The 25,901-nt window shown below is 39.4% G+C and overlaps 1 long non-coding RNA gene across 2 annotated transcripts in view; it reads right to left on the bottom strand.

Moving 5' to 3' along the window:
* LOC142059419 (uncharacterized) overlaps window positions 1-25,901 on the bottom strand; it is a 443,822-nt gene that overhangs the window by 10,593 nt on the left and 407,328 nt on the right. The window contains exons 7-8 of one of the 2 annotated variants that reach the window (XR_012661334.1): window positions 7,697-7,839; window positions 1,434-6,656 (exon numbers count right to left, since the gene is read on the bottom strand). The exons of the other annotated variant lie outside the window; for it this stretch is intronic. This is a non-coding gene — a long non-coding RNA (uncharacterized LOC142059419). Of the gene's footprint in view, window positions 1-1,433; window positions 6,657-7,696; window positions 7,840-25,901 lie in introns of those variants that run through there. 2 annotated transcript variants of the gene reach the window in all.

Here is a 25,901-nt window from a genome sequence, read left to right as displayed (position 1 = left end):
AAACACTTGTCATTTTCATTTTCTCTGAAACACATTTAAGAGTAAAAAAGTCTGCAGGGTGACAAACATCTTCATTAAGGATGGATGCCTATATGCACTCCTTTGCTTCCTGCATGCCTTACTCTCCCCCTCCGCATTAGCCACAGGGGAGTTAATAAAATGCTCAAAGTGAACTTCATGAGAACATGCATAAGCAGTGGGTAGGCTGGAAGAAATTACTCCTCTCTCACCGGTGAGCAGTCACAAATCTGTACATGGAGATGATCGCAGATACAGAGCTGAGAGTAACAAGAGTGATGCTATTCAAACTCAGAATCCCTCAATCCATCATCTGGGTCAAATCTCGACTAGTTCCCAACCAGAGACTAATCCCCGCCTCAACAACCACAAATTGTGATTTCTGTGAGTAAGCAGCATTGGTCAGTAGATGATGTATCTATGTCCTTGTATGGTAACTTAGGTCTTATAGTCTACATTTCTGATGCTAACAAACCTCTTTCCTAACTTCTTTGGTGTGGCCAGCTTTGGAACCAGCTGCCTCTTTGGAGAGCTTCTCAACTCTCTTCCCTGCCTGCCCCTCTACACCCCTTTTCCAGAAATATAGCCCCAAGTATTCGTATTTGCTGTTTTGAGCTCAAGCTGGGACTACATAAATCAAATCAAATCTGCTCAACTGCTAACTGCTGAACTCATCTGTTTTTTCCATGTATGTCTACATGCACCTGCCTTTTTAGATTCCCTGACCAATGACTGCCCCCAATGGCTCGCCCCAGTACTGGCACTGGAGCTATATCTCTTGAGTATCTTGGTCTATTCTGCTCTCTGAGGAGAGAAGAGAAGCCATCCCACCACCCTCGGAATCTCACCAAATCAGGAACAAGTTCATGCAGGACAGCATGCTTTGATTCTGTCAGCATTTACACTTAAGGCAAAAATGGGGCTGGCTCCAATGACTAATGGTACAGGGACACTAATGTATAAAACTTTGTTTCAACTAAAAAAAACCTCCCCACATTTATTTTAAAACCTCACAGAATTACAGTCAGAAATCTGAAAACACTTTTTGTGCTTCCCAAATTAGATTACACACATATCATTATAGTCACCGTTTTATAGATATGTGGAAAAAGGACATATGCTTGACCTTCAAATCAGCCCTCAGCCTGACAGACCAGATGACTGTATTATCCAGGACTGCGTTTCTCATTCTGTTTCAGTCAAATAAAATTTGCTTGTTACGATAAATAAGAACTCTCCAATAACAACAGAAAATAAGACACATGCAGCCAGCTTGCAGTGTACCTGTTCTCAAAATGCTCTTTGTTTAAAGAACTGCAAGTTTTCAAGCTGCCTGCATGAGTAACGTCTTCATTTCTCAAAGGCACACAAGAGTATTCATAATGAAGTAAAGTGAAGTAAAACTTATTACTAGATGGGGAGCTGATTTGTTTTAATATATATCATTCAATCATGTAAAGAGTTATTAGGATTTTACAGCCTTCACATACCAAAATCAACTGTTTACAGACATTAGTTACAGATTAATGACCATTGTGTTCTCTGTGTGGGAAGATCGTAGGAGATCTCAGGTCATACGGGGTCTCGGCTTCAACAAAAAAGTAAACCAGAGACAGACTCTATAACTGAACTGCAAAACAAGCACCCGAGTGATCTGCCACCACTTGGTGAAGCCCATTTTCGTTCAAATGATGTGTTAAAAAACAGTCTTGACTGGCAGTTTCTCCTAATTTGTCTTTATGGATACAGAATGACTGAGAAATTGTAAAAATTTATCTTAAACTACGAGCTCAGGTGGTCAGGATTCTAACAAATGAAATTCTTTTAAACCCAGAGTACCTTTCAAAGCCATCAATGTCATTGAAATTACCTTGTGAAGACAGGTAAAGATTGTGCTTCCAAAGTCATCTGTATGCCTTAATAGGCTTGCACTCATTGTCATGAAGTCAGCCAGCCAGATACACTCACTTGTTGTACCTAAGTTAAGTTTTGGGAAAGAACTCATGCTGTGAGGTGTCCTTAGGCCACCAGTAATTAGTTCCCGTAAGAATGCTGGACCCATGAGATGCAGTTCGGATTAGTTAATGTACTGCACTTTGAAGATGCAAAAAGATTTCAAAGAGCTAATTGGTACCAGATTATCCACTACGCTGGGATTTCTGTACTACCGTTTTCAACTCTCTTACTCTAAATATAAAATGATAAATATTCAGACCAATTTGTAAATTATTTTTGGCAACTGTTTAGTTATTGCATCTATTACTTGAAAACACAAAATATAAGTTTTCACTATGAATGTCCCTTGCACGTAAGGGAATAAGAGTTTGGTTTCTATTTAGAAAGGAGCCTACAAACCTTTTTGTTTTCCTTTTTCTGCTTTTTTATCCCTAAAAAAGTACCTGCATAAAAGAATAGAATTCTTAGAATTAACTCTTTTTCTTCCCTGATATTACTTTTTTCTTCCCTTATTTTACTGCAAGATTCACTGAAAGAAAAAAATACACAGCAGGATTTTGTCAGCTTTTTGGTAACAGGGCAACAGAACTGAAATGTAAGCAGCGAGAGGCTTTTTTCCCCCTCCAAAAGCTCAAGGTTCATATCAAATTGATAATAAGCAAGTTGAAGGAGACCCACACAGACATCAAGGAAGGCGATGCCGCACAGGGACAGGCTGCTCAGCAAGAACACCTTGCAGGTGTTCAAGACTCAGCAAAACAAGGCTGGCTGGACCAAGTTCTAGTGTTAGTACCAGCTCAGGCAGGAGCCTGGAGGTGATGACTCCCAGAAGCCCCTTCCAAGCAATGGTCTGAGACTGGTGACCTCCTACTGCAGTTATTGACAGTACCCAAGAATCATCCAAGAAAGGAGATTGTAGGGTCTTATAAAAAAGTCAAATATGGTAAAACCCCCAAATATAGAAATAAACCCAAATAGTAAAATGCTAATAAAAAAAAAGAAGAAAAAAAGAGAAGATTCAAATAGGGAAACATATGCAATCCTCAAAGCTACGTTATAATTTCAGTATTTCCATGGAATTGTACATACTAAATGGAAGCAAAAAAGGGACCCACACCTTTTTTCCTTGCAAGTCACCTTAACAGAAACCAAATACATTTACTTTATCACAGCAAAAGTCTGTGCACAGCTGAAGTATTTCATAAAAGGTACCCACATCAACTGTCATCTGCATTTTGAAATTACTCATATAATTTCATATAATAGGAGTTCTTAAGTATAAGTATCATCACTTTAACATATGTTCCTCCATATGAGATCTTCCTCCCCAGAATTCCATCTGCAAGTCTAAGCTATAGCAAGGAACTTTCTTTTACTTCCCCTATTCCTGCACCCTTTATATAAAGACATTCAACTCTTTAGGCTGACAGGGTTTCTAACTGGTTAGATAGGGTACCTGTTCTGCAGGTAACATTTTAAAATATATTAAATTCTTCTCTGACACTTGGGTCAGTGTCTCCCAACAGACCAAGAAACTGATGCTTTACTCTGTCAGCCTGAGAGCACACCTTAATATAGACAAGCTAAAGAGAGAACCCCACACAAAACCCAGTCCCCTTCCCTCATAAATACACGTGCAGCAGCTTATAAGCATGTTCTACTTCCTTAGTAAATAAATAGATCATAAGTCCGCTACAGTTTCAGCTGCAGCAATTCCAAGGGACTTAGTTTCACTGTAGGAAGAATTGGCTCAGGCTGCAACTGTTCATATTTTTAAAGTCTGGAGATTTATGGTTCAACCTGTGTACTGGCCAATATCGAAGGCATCATGTATGTAGCAACCATCTTGATCTTGCACAGGGATTTTCCCATGTTTTTGGACTGGAACCTCAAAAAGAATGATGTCTGAATCATGGTCGTGGTTTCACTACGAAACAAGAAAGTGGGAGTTATATTAACCAAACTCAGAATTCAGTGACTATATCAGTTCCCTACATGAAACAAGTGACCATCTGCTCCACTTGTCCATAAGCAATACTAACATCTTCCCGTGCCTCCCTATTTTCTCTCCTTTAGCTTTAAATCCTCCTCCTTCATATACCACCATCCACATATTTCTAATTTACGTCTTCCAAATTACTGCTTGGCTGCTCATCTCATCAACATATGGTAGCTCTGCTGGCAGGTGGGCACAGACCTCGTATCTGGGGACCGATTATGTACCATCTTGTAGCTGGCACAGTTATTTACATGTCTTAAAGGCAATTACAAAACATCTCCGCCTCAGAATAGCCTCATCGATTAAAAAGTTTTATCCAGATCTACTTAAAGCACTTGATCTCCATTTTTTTTTCCCCACTCTGTAATGGGTCACGATTTCAGAAGTTAAAGCTCGATGCTAAGTCTGGCATGATCATGCTTATCCTCCCATTCTGACCTTGAATCTTCCATCCGATCTGGAAATTTCTCTATATTCAAAAGCAAGGATTTGAGGTAGAAAAACCTACTAAACACTTATATTTCTTCCCTCCAAAAAGAAGAAGAAAGGTACATTTCTACTCGTATTGTATTTGGAATATTAGATTCCCTCTTTCAGATGCCCAGTATGAGCATTGTCCTCTTGAGAACAAAATCTAAGGATGTTTCCGAGCTTGGAGGATCTTCCTTGCCAAAGTTTGAGTCTCTAGTGATCATCTCACAGCTGTTCAATAATGATGCTGGGTTTTGTGTAAGTGTGTAACGTCCTTCATGTACATAAGCCAAGAAACAATGCAGAGCTGCTCATCTGATCCCTTCTAATTGTTCTTATACCAGCAGCTTATATTCTTGCAGATGGGTTTGTCATAATACTTTGTTGGCATTTTTTATAACAATTGCCTCTTCAAGCTAAGCAAACCCTGGAGAATAATAAAGCTGTAGTGAACACAGATGCAATGTTAATTAACAGACACTTTAAATGTGAATGCTTTAGTAAGAATAAAAAAAAAAAAAAAATAATAGTAGTGTATTGTCATGTCAAGCAGCCAGGAAATATTTTGAAATCAAGTTTTATTTCCCTGAAAATTTGACTCTGTGCATTAGAATATATTGAGCTGAAATGCTAGGCAGAAAGTCAAAGGCAAGGGCTTTGTGTGTGTGCCCAGGCATTATTGCTCTGCGATGATGTTCACCTCAGCTGCTCTCTGGGCAGACTGCGGAATTTGGACAACTTCATAATCTTACTAGTAAGTTCTAGGCTCTAAAATACTACAATATAAAGTATTAGCAGCAGTCTTCTGGGAGAGATTTCCTCATTAGGCAGCCCAAGTTAATTATTAAAGACACAGTAGTTTTTACGCTGCCGTCTGTCTCGTGTCTGTAAGCAAAACAAAAGAAACACCACCAGCGACGGAGATAGCTTGCTATGGTCCTACTACTTTGAAGAATGCCAAACCATCTGCATATAAGAACTGGTTAGAGAAACTCATGGGAGCTCCTCTGCCATTAAAAAAAAAAAACCAACCCAGTTAATAAAATCAAAAGATAAATGAAAACAACTGGTTCCCCTACAGTATCGTCTCTGGACACCTCTGATATTGTTGTCCTCAACTAGCAGTGCTAATATGTAATGTTTAAACTAATCCTGTCTCAGAGGTGAGGTCTAGACGTAGATTTTATTAATCCTCCACTAGAATCGATTTTACTATGCTAATATTAGTTCTTTTTCTCCATCTCGTGCTGTCCCTGGGGTCAGGCTGTACATAAAACAAATATCACCTAAAGCAGAAGCAATAATAGAGATGATTGGTTTGGTTTGTCTTCATCTAGTTAATTACTTCAGCCTGCACTCACTTTCCCCTTTCCCTTTTCAATTTCCTGGACCAAGAGAATGAATTGTTATTGCCAAAGGAAAAGGAGGAAGAGAAAGGGAGGGGTGGAGGGAGAGCCTTCATTTGTCTGCATTTCTCTGTACCTCTTACCTTTTGCTTTGCACTTGGATAGCTTCCGTGCTAAAAAATCCTCATTAATAGATAAAAACAACCTTCTAACTCCGCATTGCCTTTGGTCTCAAAGAAAATCAGAAGATTGTGCAAACATAAAATAAAATGCAATTAATTATCAAGCTCTGGGGATCATTTCACTAAAGCAATTGATTTCACTTCACCACTGCAGCCACCTATCATTGGAAACTATCAGCTGTTTAACAGCACGCTCATAAAACAAGATAACAAATTAACTCAACATTTCCTAGGGAATAACCTTTCAGTCTTTCACTAGAAAACAGATCCAAAACTACCTTCTTTTTTTGTTTGTTTGTTTTTTTTTTTTTTTTTTTTAATTAATTTCATATGATCTCTAGTATACCTACAAGAAACGTGTTATAAAAAGCAGGGAATCCAGCTGAAGATTTCATACACTAAAATGTACGGCTTAAGTTTCAGTAAACATATAATGGGATTTTCAATGACTGCAGACAACAAGGATTTGGAGTTGTCACGTCAGCCGGCATTTCTGCTTAACAGCATGCTAGGAAGTAGATTCCAGTAAGATACAGGACTTGATTCACAGGTGCAGGACTTCCATCAGTGAAGATACTCTAAGCCAAGTGTGATCCCAGTGGAAGCACATGCAGGACTCTGAGGACTCTGACAATTTTCCTTGACACAACAGAGACTTCTGAGCTTGACAAGGGGCATCCTCACCTAAGAAGGGAAGGGGACACTGTCTAAAAGATCTCATCCAAACAAGTTCATTTTCTAGTCTTGCCATACATTTTCCATTCCATTTTAAACAAAGCTTTGTGTTTCTCTTTGCTCTATTTCTCCATGTGTTGATTGGGAAAGTGATTCCTTTTCTTTGTCCCTCCCCTCTCCTGGGCTAGGGCCACATCTTACTTCCACTGTGTACCTAAAGACAAAATGCTCTGTTGAGGTTGATGACCATCAGACACTTCCCATGAGTAATTAGCTAATAATTTTAGCTTTCTTCCCAAAAGTTCTGATAAATCCTGAACTACCATTACCACTCAAGCTACTCAGCGATGTTTTCCCACTGCGTCACCGGGCTTGGAGAGTTATATATCATCATACAGAAATGGAATAATTAACCTTTAATTTTAACCACTTATTCCCTCTTTTTAGCATGATTCAGTATGTGGGTGATCTGTCTTGTATTCCCGTGATCAGATATTCAACCTTAGCTTTAAAACTTAACTTTTACAAGAAACGGTAATGCCAGGGACTAGAATCCTTGTCATGACGTGTGCGTTCTGGCAGGGGAGCAAGATGAATCCATTCAAGGAAACACAGTACATAGAGGAGCATAAAAAAATGTAATATACCCAGCTGGACAATACGGGAGCCCCAAGTGCTCAGTAGCAGCTGCCATTCTGACTGGAGACTCATTAAAAGCCGCCAGCTTTCATGTAATAAGCCAGAAATGCCCAACGCTGGGAACATAATAGGGCAGAAATTGCCAGGTGTTAAGGACACAAAGCACCGACCACTGCCAGTTCTTTAAAGCTCCTGTAATTCACGCAGGTCTGCTCTGAATGGTATTCCACTTGCGGTCTGTTCGCCCGCGGGCCCGCCTGACCTCCCTTGCTGCTTCTGCGGAGACACCTCCGATAGCACGCAGGTGCAAAACACAGCATTTCCCTTACCTGTAACCAATCAGTCAGGGTAAAAAAAATGTTACAAATATTGAAACAGATTCCCAGATCCCAGAGTGTAAGGACTGGTACCTGACGGCGCACAAGTCTGCCTTGTGGACATGCACGAGGACTGTACAGGTGACAGCACTTCTCTGAACAGCAGCTGTCACTGGCCTTGGCAACCACGGGTTTTGTTCTTTCCCCCTTAAATCAGGACTGCTCTCAAATCAGAACTATTCGAAAGAGTACAATTTAAATATAACATTAAATCTTTATCTGATACGTATTAGCACGTGCAAACAAAGAAACACCTGATGAGGAAAAGGTCCCTAGCACAGTGCAATCTGATATAACATTCAAAAGTGTGAGCATCTTTACAGAAGTCCACCTTATTTTTGGTTACTGTGATGCAGCTGTGCTTCAAAGACAGGGTAATTTTTGAAGAATAATACACTACTGGTATTTAATCATCTTGGGAGATGAAAAATTTTTCATCCTCATTCTTGAAAAATCAAAAAAGAAGAAATTTAGCATTCATGACTGGTATTTTTTACTTTTCCAATGATACCACGTTTTCATATAGCGGCTGATGCCTTATAAATACATAGGACATACCCAAGCACTTAAAAAAATGAAGATAATGTAGCCTATGTTACAAGTAGAAATCTTAATAAATTAAGAAGTATGACAAACGAGTGACAGAGAGTCACTGAAAAACATTTGGCAGCATTGGTTATATCTGAAAATCATTTCATCTACCATCTGATTTTAGACAGTCACAGGACTCCAACTGACTTTGATCTAAGCAGCTGTCATCAAAGAGATCTGAAAGCTTGATAAAATACAGAGAAATCAATTTTTGAAACATGGCCAAACTTCAGTTTCAATACTTGGGACACACAGCAGAATAATTGTCTGGCAAAAAGGAACTAGAAAAGCTGATTATCTTAATTCCTGTAGGTATGAGTGGATTTTTCTATTTGTTCTGTTACCCCGTTCACACACGTGACTATTTTGCTCACTGTACTGTTACTCACTTCTTTCCAATTAACAGCTAAAAGGGGCTTGGCGCCTCCACCTTTGGAATATCACTCTCCCTCATTTACAGACATCATACTTACAAAATCATTGCTTCGTTATGATGCTGTACCTTCCCATTATTCCTCGCTTCATGCGTTATTTTCCCCATGTAAGGGTTGCCTGGGACACTGCTTGTATTTGAGCTGCAGATTATAAGGAAATATTCAAGAGCACTGAAGTATCCTTACTTAGGTCCAAGTCGCTTTCAGAAATAGAATATATCTTACCAAGAAAAAGGGAGCAATTAGGTGCCACCTTTCAAAAGAAAATGCAATGTCGCTAAATTTCTATTTTTGCTGTTCAACATCTCCACCTCCCAGTACCATTTATATTTAAATGTATTCAAGTCTTTACCTTCTGCTGAAAGTCAATTTTAAAATTACATCTATTTTATGGAAAATACCTCTGAATATACAGTCCAAAAGACTTAAATCACTTCTGGGACTGAGAGACAATATTGTTGTCTCATGTTTCCTCTATGGCTGTTTCCTAATTATTGGTGTTGTGGTGCCAATGTCTCCAAGTCATTTACAGAGCTCTGACAAACGTAACTGAGATCTCCTACCCGTTGCTCACCTCCAAACAATTCTCTACCTTCTCATGTAACGTTTTCTTTATTCTATGACCTTCAACTACTGCTAAACAAGTTTACAAAACATACAGTTGCTTCGAAATTACCGGGTTTCTCATTACACTTCATGCCCCCTCAAAGACTGTTTCAAAGGGAGTACTTACGTACAACATCTTGCAATTTCTTAGGAATGTTGGAGTTTAGAAGCAATCAGGTTTCCATTGCCAGTAATATTCTTGCAGGACCTCAATAATCACCACAATGCTCACAGGGCACTGACTAAATCTTTCGTGGGTTTTCTCCGTATTTATAAACTCTTTTTTTTTTTTTTTTTTTTTTTTAAATCTTGCTAGATTATTTTAGGAGGACATTTATGCCTAAAGCTACTTACTGATGATAGAAAGAGTAGTACTGCTTGCTCATGTTATTTTCTCATATTTGCAGCTATTTAATATTCTGCCCTACCCTGATACATACTAAATACTTTGCAGCTTTTAGATGCTTCCTTTTATCGTTTTTAACAGTTCTTATATTCCTTCCTAGCCACATCAGATTTAAATTTTATCCCTATTTTTATTAAAATAAGTGTGATTTTTTTTCTCCCTTTATCATAATCACCCCGACATCCCACAGTAAACAGCAGGTGGTTCTAATCAACCTCTTTCCATCCATTACTTATGCCTTCAAAATTTGTCTTTTAAAAGTTCAATATTTTTGGTGCTATATATTTTATAATACCCTCACGTCATTTTCATACCTCATGATACCATTATCACAAAATACCAGATGTTCAGTACTTCTCTCTTAATTATCATACTTAGGGCTTATGTCTTCGAACTAATTGAGATAATCTTTGAGATAATCTTTGATCTGGGTATTTTCTTCCAACACTGGGAGGACACAATACTACCTCACCTCAAGATACATTCATGCAATATTCAGTAATTGCTCGTAGGAACAACAATTTGAATGTTTGAGCCCCAAAAAAAGAAGTCTGCAATAGCTGCTTTTCCCATACATTCCTTGACCTTCTGTAGTACACAGAACTACTGCAAAGCTTAATGCTATGCGTGTGGAAGAACTACCTTCTTAAAATGGGAAAAACAAGCTTTAGGAAGGAAAAATTGGAAAAATAGACATACAAGAAAATATATTCCTTAACAGTCCTGAGTATCTTCTTTTAAACATTGATTTTTTTTCTCTCCTAGCACCTCACAGCTGCTAGCAGAAATTCCAGAATTTGTGAACTGAAATTCCAGTGATGGAATTGCCTGTTGTACAAAAAAATACTTTTTTTTTTTTTTTTAAAAGCAACATAATATTTTAAAAATTTTGAAGTTAATTTTTCTTCCAAAAAGTGTTTCTCAGAACAGTAGACATTTGTAACCAGCATGTTGCTTATAGCCTGATCTGCTAAGCCCACGCTGCCCTTATCACACTACAGAAAGCCGCCTTTCTGGAAGGTATTGATATCCATCTTGATAGCCTGGGAAAGAGAAGCTTAACAAGACCCCAATGGATTCTACAGCCCACAGGTCATTAAAACCAAAGTCTCTCACAATGACCACTTTCTCTTCCAAGAGTTGCAGTGAATTTTGAGAATAGCACTCCACCACTGTGTTAATGTTATGGATTAAAAAAAGTTACAGTTCGAAGCAGATTTAAGGAGTTAAAAGCAGATTATACATTATACATAAAGCTAATTTTACATTGCCAAGTAAGCATAAAACTGTTTTAACTTCTGGGGAAAAGCAGTAGAGAGAAGAGCTTATCTTCAACGGAAGAGAGAACGTCTGTCTCGAGAGACATTGCTGCTTCATTTAAAGCTGTCCAGAAAACAGTGTGTGCCAATCAGTTCAGTTCCACTGAGCGCTAAAAAGATGAATAAGCAGGTTTATGCTACAAACTGGTTCTGAACCTGGGAGTTTGGAAGCCCGGCTTCCCTTCCTTGCCAAGTTCTCTCTAACCTTAGTTAGCTGTGAGCTGCTTTACTAGTCCTTAGGTTTTGTCTCACCTTCTGTTATTGTTTTGAATGGCATTAATACAGGAGCGCACATAGTGGGAGCTTCCAAGAAAACTTTTGAAATATTTAACCAGTAAAAATAATAAAGATGTCATTGTTTGCTTTAACATTCAACCCATGGCAAACAAAACATGACTTCGTGTTTCTGCAGAAATGTTATGTCAACTCTGAACTCGGTTGTCTGTGACACAAGGACCTACACTAGGGTTTACTTTTGTGATCAGATTTTATATGCAACTTTTTTAGTAAGTCATTTAAATTATAGTTAGAAAGGGGGCTGTATCTGACTGATACCAAAAAAGGTGGGAAAGTATTTTAAGAGGCCAGACTTAAATTATCAAAGCCGTTTCAAAGCAAATGAGGAGGAGAAACTCTGTGACCAAGACACGAGAGAACAGTACTGCAGAAAATACGGGAGACTGAATCACAAGCTGAAAGTAAGTCAATAATGACAACCTAAAAAAGGTGTGGAAGAATCAATATTTAAAAGGTGTGGGGATGGAAGGAAGTTAGCTATCTTACAGTCAGTAATATAATTATCCTATGTGCTTACTGCTGTGGTAAGGCCTCAGCTAGCACATTGTATCCTTACTAAAACAGACATGAACAAGAGCAGGCAAGAGCATGGCTCCCAGAGCACAGCAAGCTAACAGAGTCACAGCAATTAGCTGTGCAACAGCAGCACAAAAAAAGCCCTGAGCCTCTCCTATACAGTGACAATAGTGATGTGGCGTATTGCACGGTGTCCAATACAGGCAAGACAGGTGATCGACAGGGTCTTTGCAGAGACCTTACAGAGCCAAGACTCCAAATTCTGAATTGCAAGGGAGGAGGGAAATTTAGAGATCACCCTCAAAAGAGCAGCGATGGAAAATGTAAGCAAGACGATGATCAGTTATTGGTTTTCCACTGGAGCAGCCAAGGAAAAAAAAATCAATTTGTTTTCAGTAGACATGAAGTAAGTTATATATTAGAAACAACTCTGCAATTTGAAAATAAACACTAAAAAAACCCTCACAAACTATCAGAGTAAGCTATGGAATTCCTTCACTAATAGGTTCTAAGGATAGGAGTTCCTGTTCCAGCCTCAGGACCAGGAGATGAAGCAGATGATCTCAGGAGGTCACTTCCAATCAGGCAGGTCTATGATTCTGTGAACTATTTCTATTACAAAAGAAGCCTGTGTTAGATGCTTGCTGTTACTGTGAATTCAGTGATTGAAGAAAATCTGTCAAAAAGCTGTACTCTCAAAACAACTGGCAGCCAGGTCTTAAAGGCCAGACATTCTGAAGTTCCCACTCAGAAGCCAGAAATATGTTTCTCTGCAAGAACTCAAGTGAATAGCAAAAGATTGCCCAGAAGTGAAAGTTTTAGAATAACTAGCACAGAAAAAAATATTTAGTATGTTTTCTCTCAAAAATCCCCTACTCATATAGCATATCTTTTAGCATACATAAAATACTCTTGGCCATGAGTCACACTATTTTTGTTAGATTACTATACAAATGAAGCTTCAGCCAATAACTTATAAAGATGTATCTGTTCCTTAATTTTGGTTCTATGTGTAAACAAGGTTCAATTATATATTCCCAAGGAAAACTAACTCTTTTAAAAGCATAAAGAGCTCCAGCAGAATTCAGCTGAACTCAAAGATGTTAACACACCTGCCTTCTCATTCCTTTCTTACAAACTACTGTTTGGACCATTCATCTTAATGACAACAGATATGACTACAGTTCTCACATGTCTATGTTTCTACAGCTGTCAAGATGATTGTCCTCATTTTTTCAGACTAGTTTAAAAGGGGCAATTTCTTTGATCTGAAAAGATTGTTTCACTCAGAACCCACCTTTTTCACTGCAAAAGGCAAACATAGGCTTGAATTCCATGATCTTCACATGCTATAGCTCCTTTAAAAAAAATGAGAAGGCAGCTCGTTTCCAATATAACGCATCAATGACTAGATTTCTTCCAAGATTTCAGGTTTGTGCATTTCCAACACTATGCTAAAGATTAAGTTCTCTGCTGTAGATTTATTGCTGGTGTCTGAGACAGTATCTACAATCACAGATATATATTTGGTAAGATACTATCATAGCTGTCTGAGTTCTTTCAGGCATTGTTCTTGAAGATGTCTGTTGCTGTAACATGCTTAAAAAATAATCATTACTTTCTTTTCTCAGGTAGTTGATATGAAACTCTTTCTCAAGTATTAACCATCTGTCCTGATGACACTATACTTGTAATCTATTGCTGGTGTTTCTAAGTAGCTTAGCTTCTCTTCAACACCCTTAAAGCCGATTTGTCAGGTGGTGTAAAGATCATAGGATTACACAGAATCATTAAGGTTGGAAAAGACCTCTATGATCATCACGTCCAACTGTTAACTAACACTGCCAAGTCCGCCACTAAACCATGTCCCTAAGCACCACCATATCTACATGTCTTTTAAATACTTCCAGGAACAGTGACTCCACCACTTCCCTGGGGAGCCTGTTCCAGTGAAGAAATCTCTCCAGGAGAATGCTGCAGGAAACAGTGTCAAAGGCTTTACTAAAACTCCCATCTTCATTATCAGAGTGACTTTTTAGTACAATTTTACACCTGCTGTACGGTTCTGAATAATTTTCCATGTATTCAGTCAGAGACTCTCACAATTCAATGGCTTCCAGCAATTCTTATAGCTCTAATTTCATGACAGTTCTTCAAAATTTGATCCCAAATTTCTCAAACATGCACAAAACTATCATTTGTGTTTGCTTTCAGAATCTGCACACTAAGTTCCACCCTGATTTATATATTTAACTTTACTGTGGATACCTGAGATCTAAGTCTGCCGTAGTTTGTACTAATATGTATGATCTCACCAGATCATTCACATGCAGACTCTTCAACAGCTTAAACAATCACTGTCATTGTTTCTGGTCTTGCACCATGAACTGTTCTGCTATCCTCAACTTTACACTACACAGTTGTGATTTTAAGTATTTGTACTTATGGGATGATTTATTCAGAATCAATGCTTCTCTGCAGCAATAACAGATCAGTACAATTTAGTGACACAGTCAGCCTACTCTCTCTATTTCTGAAGGTCCCTTCCAACCACCATTCTATGATTCTATCTGAAGCCATCAATCCTGTTCTGGGGTGAGCTATTTATTCATCACTTTCAGCTAAGCAAAATGATTGGTTTAGCATAAAGTACCAGTAAGTCACAAGTGGGCTTTGAAGCAGCGCCTCACAAACCCTGCCTACAGGGACATGCCTGAGCCAAGCCTGAAAACGGGACAGGTTTTTCAAAAGCAGGACTGTACCAGGTAGAGCTGCAGAGAACCGGGCAGTGCTGCTGGCCTGCAGGCAGAGATGGATTGCCCTAATTTAGATAGCTCCTTGGGGCTTTCAAAATGATGCCGTGGGTCACTCCATGGGTGTGAGATACAAGCTGCAGCTCTTTGAAGAACAGCATTGAATTTCACCCCAATGTATAGGCTCTGCAGCCTAACATATATCATGTTGACGGAGTCACTTCTTTCACATCAGACCTCTGTTGTTCAAGTCAGCGAGTTCAGAGCTTTTTCAGGTTAGTGTCCAGGGCTAGTCCCTAATTTTCTGAATTCAGTAGGTGTATCTAATATACTTCAAGCCATTATTAGTATTTGTATCCTTTTACATCTTACACTTTGTTTTTATATTTCAACCGATGGTAAATTACCTATTTCAAAAACAAATCCTACTGAAGGATTTATTACTTACCTTGCACAAATGACACCATTCACGACTAGATAGTGAACAAGCCTCAGCAGGGAGAAAAAAAGAGGATGAGGAAGAAGCCTTCTTTCCCCGAATCTTTATACCAGCCTCCTCCTGCATGTTTTAGCTTTTCATTTTTCCCTTCTTCCAGGTTTTGTTGTTTTTTTTTTTTAATTCTCTCACATTTCTTTTTCTCCTTTCTTGTACACTGATCAAGCACTCACAGATTGTCTTTCCTACAGAACAATATTGCGGTTCACATTTTCCATCAAACCATTGCCATTGGTGATTTCTGTTACTAGAGCGTGTTACAGCTAACATCATAAAACATTAAATAACCAGCCCAAGGAAGAAACAAGTTACCATCAGATTAGATTTCTGTATTAAACGTTGTCTTCTAGAACAAAATATTCCTTCAGATTGTGTTTGAAGTGTTTGAAAATTTTTCTCAGTGACCTTCAAGTCATTAAAAAAAATCAACCAAGTGTTTTTTTCCACCAACCACCTTTCATTAAGGGTAAAATACAGTATAGTTTGATACAAATGCAGTAGTCAAAGAACCAAGGAGCGAGACTGCAAGGCATTCTGGACAGCAGTAGTCACAATTCCATAATTTCTTGCGAATTATGAATTTGGCACCAAGATTTCCCCAAAGGAAAGAACAGAGGAGCTGCATCCTTGTCTAGGTTGGCCTTCAGAGTGAGAAGTCAGTTAAGAGGAAGGTAAGAGCCTCAAAGGCACTTAGTTTGGCTAATTCTTCAGGGCAGTCAGTAGAAGAGAGGTTACACAGAGCACCTTGCGGTCTTCCCAACCACCTTCCAGAAGACCTTCCAGGAAAAGTGTGGAAGTGAATGTTTTTGCACAGGCATCACCAATATTTTGCAGAAATTTTCATGTCCTTTACTTTACTCCAATTCCCTAAGAAATTTGGATCTGCAACTACCCACTCCCAGATCACTCCTGCACAAAAAGCCTACACTAGCATTGCTGGTGTTAAGCAGCCTAAATGCCTTGTGTACCCAGGAAGCCAAAAACCAAGACTTGGGCTGTGCAGAGAGATCTTTTGCAGCTTTCACCATTGCCAATCAGCCACACCTAGCAAAAAGATGAAGCCTCTAATTTATCATGGTTCTTCATAGAGGTTTCTTTCCCTTCCCCGTTTCTGAAGTTTCACAGGGCTTTGAAAAAGAAAAGCCATACTTTGAGTTCCCATGTTCTCCACAGAATTTGAAAACTAGGCCTGAAACACTTCATCAGACACCCAATATCCCAGGACATTGGTTTGTGGAATGCACTGTAAGCCAGATGCACTATTTCTCAATATATTTTCTCACCTTTTGCTTCATTTCACACGATACTTCACTAGGCTTTAAGTCAGCATTTTTCCCCTTTCTTCTTTCGCATTTTGGGACACGCAGATAAAGTTAATTAAGAACACGTTCAGCTACCAGCATTGATTTTATTAAGGTTTATGTAGACAATTTGCTACTACTGCTATTGTTATGAATTATTTTTCCTGCTTTACCTCTTACTGAAGTATTGTAATTACTTTAGTGTACAAATCAGCAACTAGATTAATATACCAGCCTACGACTACAGCAACTATTACAAAATTAATAATTTGTGGACTTGGTTTAGTGTTATATTTCATCTGGCTACTATGGAATTTTGTTAGCTGTTAAATTTTTGCTACCAAGACCATAGTCTGATAAATGTCCCGTCCCCCATCCCTCCCAAGAAATGAGTTTACGTTCCAGTTAATGTAACAGGTTCTCAGCAGCACAAGAAAAGCTATCCAAAAAGATCATTCACTAAAACTAAAAATTTACTAATACCTGCAAAAGTCCATCCTTTTTAAGTTCAAAATATTAAGAAGAGTCCAGTAAGCAAAGTCTATTCAAACACACATTTTCCCGGAAAACTTCGCTTTTATTCCTTCCATTTCTCCAACTGCTGTATATAACAACTAATATCTGAGGTAGGACTAGAGCAAAAGCACTTTGATTGTACTTTAATACTCCCCAAAGAAATTTTGTCGGACAAAACTCGTTATTCAGTTACCTCTTCTCTCCTTGCGAATCAGTAATAGAGTTGGCAGCATTCAAAGCACAGAAGGATTGGAAATTGGCTTTCTTGGCAAAACCAGGCTTCTGAATCAGCCCTCAACATCTCTTTTCAAGACAATGCTCTTTTGCTTCAAGTACTGTATTCTGCCACTTCCAGAGCAGTGCCTTCCTGATCAACCCTTCTCCTGCCATAGCATGTATTCAACTCCTACATCTTCACTGGAAAAAAGATTTCTTTTTATTCATGTTACAAAATAACTGATTTCCTCCTTCTGGATTTAGAACTACCTTTTGTGACAATTACTCAAATGTAGACTACATGCTGAGCCAAATTACTTCCATTTCTTCATTTTTATTTTAGAGTCTGATTCTCCATTTCTGAAACAAGCTGGCTGTGTAAACCTTACTGAACAAATGCGGAAAAGGCAGGCGAGCTGAGCTGAACCCTTCACTCATCACTAACTCACCCTAGGAAGCTGTTAATTAGCTGGATGAATTGTGTTGTTTGTCCAAATAACTATAAATTACAAACTTTAGACATTAACGTCTACATTTCTAATTCATAATTCCTTCAGCCTTCAAAGACATTTGTCATTGATTTTGAAGTTTGTCAAACATCTGCATAAAAGCTCTTCCTTTGGCAGCTATCCCTGTATTACCAGCCTGTTGTTCAGCTGCAGCAAGCAGATGTTACTGTTTTGCACTCTAATCTTGACAAAAATCTGCTATTACTTCTTTTCTAGCTCTCAACAATTTTTTCCTGCATTACTACATTAAATGACCTGTTTCTTCGGTCAGAAAGGGTGATTTTTAAAGTTTGCCCTCAATCAGCTGTTGGGAAATACTTTTCTCACTTACCTGAAGAGTCTTTCTCTCTTTCTTTTTTCATTCATCCACTCTCTTTAGCTACCCCTAGGCTTTATTAATCATGTTTGGTTAGTAGAATTTCAAAGTCTTCAACTTTGAGGGTAAAAAAGGGAACCTATATCCTTGTTCCCTCATCCATTTTTCTTTCCAGTCTATAGAAGTTAAAAATAGGCCTTTAAAATTAACTGAAAGTATGGCAGAAAAAAAATAGCACTTCCAGAAGAAGTAATAGAATACATTAAAAGTAGATCTATGGAGACTCCAAAGAGGAAGCACGTGAAATGATATGCCTGGCCCACACATAAGCTTGCTGTCCATCCCCTTAAATTATCAAGTTTGTCTGCAGCATTTTATTGCCCTACTTATGGGGCATGGCCTATAGCATTCTGACTGCAAAACAAGATCCAAATCTACATAAACTCAATTCCTTCACAAGAAAAGAGAAGCCATCAGAAATGCTGTTCTCTCTTGCTCTGTACAGACTCCTAGCAGTACAGGATGGTGCTTAGACAGAATAGTTCAAAACGCAGAGAAGACATGAGCCCAGTCAAATAGCAAGAATAACTCTACCCCACTTCCGCAAAAACCCTACTCTCACACAAAAATAAATAACTGAATAAATACTCACTAGCACTTTAGGCTTTTACCGAACTGGGGACATTAATTAATTCTCCACAGCTGGCCCAACCCTGGTGGCCTGAAAGTCTGTGCCCCTGGAGCAGACAGCTGTGGGTACTGCTTTTTGTCACAAAGAAGTACTTAATCCCTCTCCTGCCAGCTTCCGAAGACAACTGATACACCTGCAACCTGAAAGGCAAAAGTCTAGTTAAAGCAGAGGTCCATCCTTGATTATATTACTCTGTAACTGCCTGAAACTAAGCTCATAGAAACTCATCCTTTATCCTGAGCAAAGGGAAAAATTTACCTTTAAGTCATGTTTTTCATAAACAAACCCACCCTTAGGACATGCTTCCTTCCTCCTTTTCCTTTTCAGTTCCTTTTTCTTTTCCCAACCCACGTTAAGCCATATTTACTGGGACTTAAGCAGGCAACTGAAAGAAGTGTATTTCCAACATAGTGGATTCCCCATTTCTTCCCCTTGTCTTCTCCTTCCCTCTCCATCCTGAGAAAGGTGTGGTGAAGCTGCAGAGGGAACTCAGCAGAGAACTGCAGGAGGTGGCCCAGCACGGATCAGGTACACAAGCCTCACCAGGCTTGCCAGACCACGGTGAGAGCTCTGTGCACCTTTGCAAAACACAAGTCACTTCTGACCTGCATTTCTAAGCAAGTCTGTTCCTTAGCTTAAAGATACTACGCTCCTCTCCTTTGCAAGGTCACAGTATTTTAAGCAGCTGTGATTTAGGTCTAGCAGCTACAATAATTTCTTCTTACTGAGAGTCCAGAGACGCACAGGCAGTTAATTTGGGTGGCAAATTCAGACAGTGCAGATTTCAGATTCTATACATCTTGTCTGCAGTCTTCCTTGTTCTGGTTCAATAGTAGTTCACATGTGATTTGGGGCTTGTTACAATCTGTGTCTCATTGCATTTCGCCTATGGATCCAGCAAGCTCTGCTAACCCCAAGGATTTCTATTAATGAGACAGCCAATTCATCTGCCATCCCAGCCTCCTCAGTCCTTCAGCTTCTTAGCTGGGGAAAATTTTTTTTTCTATTCCTAACCATTCTGTTTGGCAGAAAGTGGGGGTTTTGAGAGAGTTTTTCAAGGGTTTTTAGGAAACAATAAGCATTTCCATCTAACGTTATGCTGAATTTTCTCTTTTCTCTCCCCCCACCCCCACAAAAGGGTCAGGATTTCCAAAGAACCAAAGAATCTAGTAAGTAGTGATTATTTTTTGCTGAATTCTTGTGGCCTCAAAGAAAGACAAGACTTCAGATATAGTTTTAATTGCTATCCTTCTTCACAACTTGTAATACAGAAGATACCAAGGACTTAAGTTTCTGTGTACTTGAAAGGAACTACTAAATTCCCCTTAGTGTCAATAGCAGAGGATCAAGATTTGAGGCCTTGCACTCAACGCTTATGAATTCAGCTGTCCGGTGGAATCCACGTCTAATACACACATAGGAGCTAAGCTTTCAGGGGTCTTTTCTGAGAAAGGAACAGCATTCCTAAACTAGAGACACACCTTACCTTGCAGCTGCATGTCAAACACTGGGGAATGTGCAGGGAATACCACAGCTTGCAGCTAGGGGCCTATACCCACGCCTCTGCTGTAAAAAAAACAAGAGAGAATGCCACCAAAGTGTGGTAACAGCCTGACCATCTGGTAGGCCCTCATGTTCAATCATAGGAATACTTAATTCAAAACAGAGTCTTCTGCCCTGGCTTTAGGAACAGGTTAAGTGGTCTTTTTTCCACGCAGTGGCACCAAAACACCAGTGTTGCTGCATGCACAAGCCCTCGAGTAACCGTGTGACCTAGGCCTTGATGGTTCTGGGGCTAACAGTTTTGATGCACTGTATCAGTTGCCTGTTGCCCACCCTGACTTATAACCAGCCCAAACTTCCCACTTCTTTGAGCTGTGAGTGCCATCTTGAGTGAGATGGAGCCATTTCTTTCCACTTTAGTCTCCTTGCCCAGACACAGGTTTTTCAGTGGTAAAGTCAACCTCTCTCATAATAAACCTACAGATTTACATGATTAATTACTCATTCTGACATACCTTTCATCAGTAGATATTCATTTTTTCATTAACTAACATTGCTAAGAATTACGTACTGAATACACACCATTACCGAAGTGGAAAAGCCCTCCCCTTCCTGTCACTTTGGAGGCACATCAGCTGGTTACAAAACATTGTTTTTTCCCATTCAACCTTGACTGGAGTTAGAACTTGTTAGTTGTCATGGCAATAAAAGCATTCAGGTGGTAGGAAAGAGAAATTAGCAGGTTCCATTTGAAACTACACTGTTAGGGTATGTTCCTAGGAAGATTTATACACCAGGCAAAGATTGATAGTACTTAGTTTTGGTATAGTTGAATGTTTTGAAAAACCAGTCAGCATGATAAATGTGAGTTTCTTATTATCTGATATCATTTTATCTAGCTGTCTCTTTGCCAGAATACACCAGTGATTGATTGATGAAATGTCTTTTTTAAAGTTATTCTGGTAAAATAAGTATGAAGGAAACTAAATATGGGGTTTTTTCCCCCCCCAAAGGCACTGTAAAAAATATACCAACAGGAAAACAGTGATCTATGGCTACTTTTGCAGGAGGCTCTTTTGCATTGCTCTGTATTTGTGTATGATATACACATGTATGTTTTGCTTTTAAAAGCAAAACAGAACAATACTGTTACTTCTGAAAGTCCTTAAAGCTATTAATAAATCCAGGTTTAACCTTTAGAAGTTGGAATAGCTTGCATCACTAGGTATGCAACTGCCTTTATTGTCAGTGCATTTAATTTAAAAGACTTCACATGTGCTCAAACACCAGCAGCCATTTTCTGGCTTAGACCATACTGATGAAGTTTTACTGTAGAAATTTTACTGTTTAGGTTTCCATTTTCACTGACCTAAAACAATTAAAAGCCAGGCAGGGGCGGGGAGGCACGTCGTGTGAGAACAGGCAGACAAGAAACACTTTGCTCTTTCCAGTGTAGACTTCCCTGGCAGCTCTGATCCCGCTGCTCCTTGCAAAGCAAGCCACAGTAACAGAGATGTTCCAGGAAAAATCCTTATGGCGAGATCAGCTACACCTAAACAATTCTTGACAGATAGTTCCCTAGTGTGCTCTTAGCTGTCCCCACTGATGGAGATTATACAGCCTTCCTAGAAAACCCACTCCAGTGCTTAACAAGCCTTACAGTTGGGAAAGTAATGATTTTCTTAACATCTAACCTATTCTTTTCACGCTATTAATTGACGCCCTTTTTCTCTTATACACAATAAATACGGAGATTAATGCATTCGCCTCCTCTTTGCAGTAATCTCTAACGTGAAAGCTGTTACTCCATCTCTTCTCAAGGTGCATCCACTGAAAAAAATAGTAGATTTATCCCAGGTCATGTGTTTATCCCACCCTGGGTAACTCCCGTTCTTCACCCGCCAGAGCTGTGAAGGAAAGTACACGAAACCTGTTTAAGCCAGAATCAGGGCATTTTGCAAGCGGGGCAGGATAAGGGCAATCTCATGGCTTCCATGCATCAGCTGATGGGAAATAGTTGTGGTGGTTTCAGTAGAGCAGCTACAAATTAACTCGTCTAAACAAAACAACCTAAGGTTTGTAATAATGTCTCAAAGATCTTGTTTTCTAACCTACTCATTCATGTTTCCCTTCCCCCAAATAAACATTTCCTATGTTGCAGTCTGGTACCCATACCTGAAGATAATACTGAAACTTTGTGAGATTATATTAAGAGTATAAACTCTACGACACCCATTACAGTTTGCTACTTTTCTTTTTCCTCTTTACATCAGATTGACAGATTCAGCGCAACTACTGCCGAGCCAGACATACCCCATCTTCTACTTTGCAGTTGATTATTCCTACCATTAAAAGCATGATACTTTGCACTTGTCTTCACAGAATTGCCTTCAGTTTTTTTCCTACTTGGCCAGATCATTTTCAGTTCTACTTGTCTTCTAATTTGCTTGCAGCCCCTCCCAGTCTGGAGTCAAGCAGTGAGCGCTCTATAGAGTGCTCAGCAATTACGCTTCCCACGCAGTGCTCAATTCTGCACATTTGGCACAACGAGGTTTGCAGACTCATCTTGCTGCTATTAGATATGGTCCTAATTATATTATGGAGCAGGTAGAATGAAAAGCCGAAGAATTTAATAATCCTGAAAATAACACTGCCTTCTAATTCCAAAGGGAGGTAGCATGGTCACACTTGAAAATAGGCTGCTCATATGGAAATGCAGTGTCCATTTTTGTTGTGAAAGAGGGCATTTAAACCTCTGACCTTCACGAGCAAGACTAGCAACGGCACACTGTGATTTCTGTCTCTCTGTTTTAAAGTACTTGCTCATATTTCCAGTGTCATTGCAATACTTAGTCAACAAAATTATTACACAGTGTCTTTGACAGTCTTCAAGCTATGAGATTAATTAGTTTCTGCCGAAAGAGAGGTCTCACGTAAATGTAAGAGAGAGGAAAAATATGTTTCAAGACACAAGTGAATAAAAGACTAACTGGTGGTAGCATGACTAGAAGCAGTGTGCATCATAGTATTTGCGTTCATTGATACAATGTCAGGAAAATTTTCCAAAATATATTGAAGAAGATGTTTCAGAAACTGACAGGGACATTTAGTGCAAGAAGAACCGAGAACAGAAGCAGTAGCTTTTATATCATTTTTTCCTCCATAGCCTCTTACGAAGGCAGAAAGAGGCAGAGTCCCCATCACTGCTGAATGAACCTGTACCACCTCTCAAATGTTACTGCTCCTTCAGGCAGTATTACCTTCCACTAGTATTTTGACAATATTTTAATGTATTTTAATGAGTAGCCTGGTATTAGCTTAGAAATTATTACTGTTGTATTGGCGTTATTGGAGATTTTGCATTTCTCATCGAATAATTTTGTATCAAACCTTTGGAATAGTGTGTAGGGGCAAGGGGGACCACCCCCAAAGCGCACCATCCACGTGAGACGGGTACCACACCCGTTACAAAAACGGCAATGTTTTCTGGGACGTGGGAAAAAAGAGGAAAAGCCACAGGAAAGATTAACAAGACAAGCATTGGAAGTGACAAAAATGTTCATCACTACTAAGTCATCCTTCTCATTCATTCATGTTTTACAGAAAAAATCATGACTATTGCTGAATATTTCTGTGTATTTTGAAGCCAGTGGTTTTGAAACAGTGGAGAAAAATAATGAGAGGTGACTCCTCGGTTCCCTCTCTGTGATGGCTCAAGGGCAAAACAGAAGTTCTATATTAAGGCTGAAATAAAGGCACAGAAACTGACATTAAAGCGCAGATACAGGAATATCCTCACGAATTTTACTACACTTCACTCAAATTGTGTCTGCCTTTCCCTCCGAGGGTAGAATTCAGACACTGTAGGACTCCACAGCCACAGGAAACTCAAGAAAATTTCCCCATTTCATTTGGCTGGTATCCTATTATTTTAGCTCAGAGAGAGACAGGCTGAAACTCTGGGACCGTCTTCAAATTGGAACCATTTTAAAGAAATGCATAGTTTTACAATTCAGGAAATGAAATTCTCTTCCCTTTCAGTTTATAATGAGTCATAGTTCTCAGGGATATTTAAAACAACCAGGACACCTTTGTGATGTTTCCAATGACAGCAATGTTCTAAACTTACGGTCACGTATGAATTATAAATCATAAGCATTGTGCGGGTCCTAGTTAACCATTACCACTTTGCATAGTTTTATCCATGACTGGAAGAACAGAACCAACCTTATCCTTTTCTTTACTTACCATATACATTTTCACTTCCTGTCTTCATCACTCTTCCTGTGGCTCCTGCTTATCACCACTCACTGGATAATTTTAGCTGCTTTGCTTAACTATAAGCAGTAATGAATATACCTCCTAGGTATACCTGCTTAGTGTTATGGAGAACACTTAACACACTATATTGTGTTTGAATGTTTATTTTATTTCTCTTGTGATTAACACTGAAAATATATTGCTTTTTAACAACAACATGGTGGTCCTGGAATGCAGAGGAATACGGAACCAGGTCCTGAAACTCCAGTTCGTCTCTACATTCATTTATATTGCCTGAAGTTCATTTTTTCATTTCACTTCCCCCCCCAATGGTAAGTTCTCAATACAGACAAGCTGATTTCTCTCTCACTGCAGGAACATGTTAATGACTACTTATACTTCATTTGGCTTAAGAGCTAATAACTAACACTCACTCTAAGCATTTTAGTCAGCTTATGCTGTCTACTGCAATGCCTTTTTCCTAGGGGCTTGTTAGATTTTGGAGAACAATGATTAATTGCTGAATATATTTTTTCCAACACTGCAAAATACATCAGTTTGTGTATTCATGTTAAGCAGGTAATCCATGACTATGTCACTGGAAGCATCCACTATCCTCATTTACTATTTCAGGGATCTAATCTACACACATTTCCTTGCCCGTGGCTGACCTGTTACTAGTAAGATCAGCAAGGCTACATGATTTGTTGTTGGCCTATTTTAGAACGGCCTCGGTTAGAGATGAATCTACAGCAATGACTGAAAAATTAATTAGAATGATTGTGCAACTTATCTAGCATTCTTCAAGACAGTCAGGACAAAATATTCAGAAGACATTTCTTATTTTTCAAAATTAATGCAGCTAGCACACGATCACTAATGACATCCTCTTGACTAGACACTGTGATGTTCTCCGACGGTCGTCATGCATTCAACGAACACATTTGGTGCACAACATAAGTGAAGTCTGCCAAGTGCTTAAAGTCATGCCCACGTGTCAGAATACGCATCTCATTGATTGGAATTACTTGCACAAGTGGCCAAGCAACTACAGGCATTATATACATATGCACGTGTATGCACACACTGTCGTGGTTTAGCAGCAGCTCAGCCCCACACAGTCGCTCGCTCACTCCCCCACCGGTAGATGGGGGAGAGAATCAGAAGGGTAACGCTCGTGGGTTGGGATAAGAACAGTTTAATAATTACAATTAAAAGAAACAACAACAGAAATGCAATGTAAAGGAGAACAACGAGAGGCGCAAAGCCCCGGGGGAGGGGGGAAGGGAGGGGAGAGGGGGAACGAACCGCCGAAACAAACCGCGCGCGCCGCAGCCGCTCGCCGACCCGCCCCTCAATATCCTGGTCATGGTGTCACATGGTATGGAATGAACCTGCCATTGGCCAGTTGGGGTCAGCCCCCCCGCCACACGGCAGAGCGCGGGAAGCTGGAAAGGTAGCCGACCCCCACAGTGAGGAGAATTAACCCCTTCTCAGCCAAAACCAGC

Source organism: Phalacrocorax aristotelis, chromosome 6 (genome assembly GCF_949628215.1).
Source record: "Phalacrocorax aristotelis chromosome 6, bGulAri2.1, whole genome shotgun sequence".
NCBI classification, from domain to species: domain Eukaryota; kingdom Metazoa; phylum Chordata; class Aves; order Suliformes; family Phalacrocoracidae; genus Phalacrocorax; species Phalacrocorax aristotelis.
The sequence above is the reverse complement of the archived record's forward strand: the minus strand, read 5'-3'. Positions and strand labels throughout refer to the sequence as shown.